This window comes from Grammomys surdaster, unplaced genomic scaffold, assembly GCF_004785775.1.
Source record: "Grammomys surdaster isolate TR1022 unplaced genomic scaffold, NIH_TR_1.0 124760, whole genome shotgun sequence".
Lineage (NCBI taxonomy): Eukaryota > Metazoa > Chordata > Mammalia > Rodentia > Muridae > Grammomys > Grammomys surdaster.
Window position 1 is genome coordinate 1 of NW_021619714.1, and position 5,552 is coordinate 5,552.

General features: G+C 43.5%; 1 pseudogene; it reads right to left on the minus strand.

Annotated features, from left to right (window-relative positions):
* Nucleotides 1–6: 6 nt before the first annotated feature.
* On the minus strand, nt 7–1,361 carry LOC114636663 (annotated as a pseudogene).
* Between the last annotated feature and the right edge of the window lie 4,191 nt (nt 1,362–5,552).

Consider the following 5,552-nt stretch of genomic DNA (forward strand, 5'->3'; position numbering starts at 1 on the left):
TGCTGCAGTGAATTTTCATGCTGGAAGGAATCCTGGTTATCCTGACTTTTTACATCTGTGCTCTGTTCTTTAGGGCCTGAGACTTCTTGAAGGTTTTCTGTAGCTTTATCTCCTTCTTTAGTGGCTATTTCGAGACTACTTAAACCAGTTTCATGAGATAAAGCCCCACCTTCATTTGAAGAATGTCCAGTATTTGAGTTAATGTGATCAGGAACATTGGCAGACTCCGACCTAGCTGTCAAGGACTGTACTTCGATCTGACTGACAGTCTGCACAGATTCTGATGAGGCGTCAGAAGATTTCTCTTGTCTCAGCTCTGAGGAGGGCAGCTCCTCATGGATAGGGGAGAGTTCTGACTCCGTGAAAACATCTTCAGAGAGAGACTCTTCAGTGCTCCTGGGATCAGTGCTGCCACTGTCCTTACCCTGGTCGCAGGTTCTCGACTCTGTTTCCTCAGTAGTGACTCCTGTCATTTTCTTTGAATGGCAGAATCCCCTTCCAGACAATTGATCTATTTCGATAGGCAGCGATTCCTTTAGTTTGCTGTCCAAAATCTCTTTGTACATGGCAGCGGACATCACCTCTTCCATGGGACACATGATGCTGTAGTCCTCACAACCCTTCTCTTGAACCAAGGGGTCTGTCTTATGTGGATCAAACATTATGTTATTTGGTGTGCCTAGCAGGACGCCATTGACTGTGCCCTTGCCATTGGTGATGTATTTGCAATTAATTTTAAGAAATTTCTCAGTCAATGCTTCTTCTTCTTCTTCAGAAGTTGAAGATACAACTCTTGCAGGCCGAGTACCGCTCACAGTAGATGAAGGAGGTACTTCTTTTGGATGGACTACATCGGGAGTAGTGGTTTTATCAAACTCGGCCTCAGATGACGTTGGCCACAGAGGACTTACAGGGCTCAGGGAAGGGGAACTCTCAACACTTGAGACATACTCAGGATCAGGAACGTATAAAACCTCTCCAGTCACGAGTGCTCGGGAGACTAACTTATTAAACTGAACAAGTTCATTGGGTGTGGTATCAAACTTCAGGGCTATGCTATTCAAAGTGTCCCTGGATTCAAGAGTATATTCAATAGTTCCTTTAGGCTTCTGAAGAGACATCCTTCTCCCATCTTTCTTGTCTAGGGTCTTTTTTTGCCCAGTGTCAGGTGCCTCAGGACTGGCAGGCAAGGGCGGTAGGAGCTCTGAGGCCCCGCAGGCAGGGTTGCATGGAGTGGGCACCCTCAGGTAATCCTCGAAGTGCACCTGCCGCGCCTTGCTGCCTCAGAGCCCCCACAGGCGGCTGGCCTTGCCCCGCAGCAGCCCGCAGCTCTTGCCAGTGAATGTGGTCAGGTAGTCCATGCCGCCCCCGTCGCCAAGGTTCTCTGGGCATCAGCCACCACACGACAGGGCCCGCCCAGCCTGCCGACCCGGGGGTGGCAGCTCTGTGCCTCAGCATGTTTTTTAAGTTTTCATTTAGTTATGAATAAAAATTGATTTGCAACTCTTGACTCATAAGACTGTCTTGCTTATTCATGTGTTCTTTCCCGTCCTGTAGACCTAGAACACACAAGCAGAGTTGGTTCTTTGTAAGTTCCAGGCACCCTGGCCTACATAGGGAATTCAAAGCCACCAAGGGTACACAAGGTAATGATGTCTTTTGAGTGGATAACATAGCTTCCACCATGGATACAGAATGTATGATATATTCTCTTATTCCTAAAAATATAGTTCTCTATTACACACATTCTTTACTGACCCGGTGAACCAGATCTTGTGTCATATACTGTCATTTCTCTACAGCTGCTGAGGAAATAACAACACTCACAAAGGAGTAGAAAATAAATCAGGAATCCCAGAGCTATGTGCCTCAGTTTGTCTTGTAAAACATCATCAGTGATAACCACACAACAGATAAAATGACCTTCCAAGTCATGTTCTGAAATAACTTTTGATAGATGCTATTGTCCTTGAACATGCTTTTGCTGTGTTTTGCTAGTATTGTTTAGATATACTTTATTATCTATATGAATGGTTATTTTACTAACTATATGTCTGCAGTCCCTCCTGAGTGTTGTTCCCCCAGAGGCCAGAGGAATGAATAATGGCCTGTGTTGAAGATGATTGTTATGCACCCTGTGAGTCTTCTGAGAGAACAGCAGATGCTCTAAGCTGAGAGTCATCCCCACACCTCCTGCAGTTGGCTCTTGTCCTTCTAGGGCATGTGGTGTATTAGGTGGACTGGATCACCTGCAATCAATGGAGAGATGTTGGTAGGTGTGCAGGTATAGGTGCTTGAGCTGCTCATGGTTATTGTGGAGGCTGCCAGGCATCTGTGCAGGTCTCTGGGGTGCCCACTGCTCTCCGTGTGTTCAGGATCATGCACTAGTGTCCCTTATTTTAATTTTAGAGTAGATCTCTCACTCCTAATATAGGATGGCGATGTAGATTAGGCATATGCTTAAAATTCAGCATTGGGAATAGGCTCCCGTAGGATGTGCTGGGATAATTAGGTCGTCTTGATAACAAGAAAAGTGTCTTAATCTAAGCAATTTTGTGAGGAAGCTCAAGAGCAGCCACAGTGAATGGAGTGTGCAGCTAGGACCACATGTTTCTGGTGGAGATCACCATGTGCAAGTGTGGAGCCTTGGAGGGACAGCTGAAGATGCCGCTTTGTCATAGAGACAGATCTGGGAGTCTACTGAGGAAGTGCTTCTTCCAAGTGACTGCTGTACGAAATATGGAATGGATGTGATTGCTGGAGACTGGAGATCAGTCAGAGAGCCAAAGTGTCATAGAAGTAATATACAAATAGTCACTGGCAAACCAGAACATTTAAAAGCTCAGCAGCCAGAGCATCAGGAAAGAAGCTTTGGTTCCTCTCTACCACAGGTCTTCGGCTTATTCTGAGCTGATCCAGACATCATCGAAACATTCATCAGTAGGACACTAGAAGCTAGGTGAGACTAGATTTAGACCACTACCATGTTCCTGTTGTATTTGTGGGGTCCCCTTGAATATCTTAGTTCCTTGAGGGGACTTGGTACTCACATCTGGGTCCTCACAACAGTGTGTGGTGTGTTTGGTAAATCCTACCAGATACACACATTCACCTGGATTTTTCTACTAGCACACATGAAATCGTCAATAGTTGATTTCAGCCTTTATCAGACTAAACTGTCCTTAATGTACAACGTGGACAGATGTTTGTTATTTTTTCTCCCAGCTAGCTAAACATTCCCAATCTGGAAAGCATTTTGTAAGCCATTCTCATGAAACAGTGTTGAGATGGCAACAGTGTAAGCTGAGTGTCTTCATCCAGCCTACCCTATAATTGTTATAGAAGATGAATTGGGTTTCCAGACCTGGAATGTGATTTAGAGGTGGAGTATTTGCCTTGCTTTCACAACGTAGTAAGTTGACCACTAGTCTGGGGGCTACAGGAGAAGAAAAATAAAATAAGGAACACAATTTCATTTGAGGTGTAACCTACAAAAAAAGGTGAATCCCCATAGGTTTCTTTAAGTCACTGTAACCTCTAGGCTGCCCCACACACCCAGCATCCTCCATGATTTCCATTTTCTGTGTATCTTTATTAATGCACACATATTCCAAGGGTGCAAAGAATGTGCACAATGTCAATAATGCATACACACACACACAGAAGCACACACACACACACACACACACTTGCACATCACCAAGAACATAAATACAGATAAAGATCTCATGAAATTCCTTGGTTGAGATGATCAGTTGATGAGATGGATCAACTAGTCTTCATCCTTGTTTCCTAAACTAGAAACATGAGTTCCTTCCTTGTAAAACACGTGGTAGAAGAAGTATATCTCCCAGAGATGTCCTCTGATGTGTGTGTGTGTGTGTGTGTGTGTGTGTGTGTGTGTGTGTGTGCGTGCATTCACGAACCCATTAAAACCTTTTCCAATTTGACACAGAAGACCAACTAATGTAGAGGTGTGGACAGACCTCTGTTAATGTGTTATGGTATCGTGCAGGTAACACTGACATAGAGGGCTTCTTCAATTCACCCTGCAACCTGGCTATGAAGGGTTTTCAGTGAGGCTCTCCTGTGCATCACCCACCACAGAGAACAGCAAGAGCTTTATTTACTACATGCTGCAGTTCCATAGGTGAGGTAAAGCCTCATCCCAATGAGAGGGTGGTACAATTGGATGGCAGGAAATAAATCAGGGATCACTCAATCAATTTGAAACAAAGGGGATAATACAAAGAGTTATGGAAACCAAGAGGTGGTTCTCTGATAAAATCGACACGATATATAACACATTACTCAAATGAAATAAAAGTCAAGGAAACTCTACCCATATTAACAAAATTAGAAATGAAAAGGGGTCCTAACAGTAGACACTGAGCAAATTAAAAAAGTTATTAGGTGTAACTTCACAAGCCTGTGCTCCATAAAATTGGAAGATCTATATGAAATGGATAATATTCTTTTTTTTAAATTTAACTATGATTTAATTTGTAGGCAAAACCAATAGTGGTCCTGAGTCTCTCAGGTGTAGGAAGGCACTGACATGTTGAAATTGAGCCAGGGTCACAAGTGACTTGTGTCTTAATGCAGGTCTTGCACAGGAGATCATAGCAGCAAAGAATTCAGGAATAGAGTGGCCATGTCATGCCTAGAAGGCAGTGTTCCACAGCATGTTATCACTTTCTCTGGATCTTCAGTTCTTTCCTGGTCCTTCTTCCAAGATGTTCCCAGAGCCTCTGGGAGTGTTCCATATGCTTCCAGGAAGGACTCCAGATGATGTGTCATCTGTGTCTTGCTTCTTCTGCCTCACTATGACTGCTCACCTGCAGTGGGAGCCTGGGATGGGTTGTGTAGAAAGGCTGAAAGCTCCCATTTTCTCCTTCACTTCAAGGCCTGGACAAGAGTGAACACTGGAGCAGTAGCTGCAGGCAGTCAGTTCACCTATACTGTGTGACATTCTGATCAGAGCACAGGAATGATCCGAGAGAGGGTATAGCACTCCACCCTTACATAAATCTGGCTCCATGGTTGTACTGTCCCCATTTGTGTTTATGTGATACCCTCTCTGGGGTCAGAACAAGCGAGGGTCAGGTTATTTGACAATTTCCTTGGAGGTATATTGAAAGACATTTTAAAGATGGCTCTTAAGCACAAAGGATATTAGAAAAAGAGAATGTCTGTAAAGGAAAAAGATGTACTCAAATATAGGTATGTATTTTTTGGCATCTATATCCATTTCTATATTTCTTTCTCTACTTCTCTCTTTCTTTATTTCTTTCTCTCTCTCTCTCTCTCTATTTCTTTTTTTCTTTCTTTCTTTCTTTTTTTCTCTCTCTTTCTTTCTTTCTGTTTATTTATTTTTATTGGATGTTTTATTTACATTTCATATATTATCCCCTTACCTTATTCCCACTACCCCTTCCAAGAAACTCCCAATATCATCCACCCTCCTCCTACTTTTATGAGGATGTGACCACACCTAACCCCTGTATCCCACCTCCCCTACCTTGAATTCTCCCACACAAGGCATCCAAACT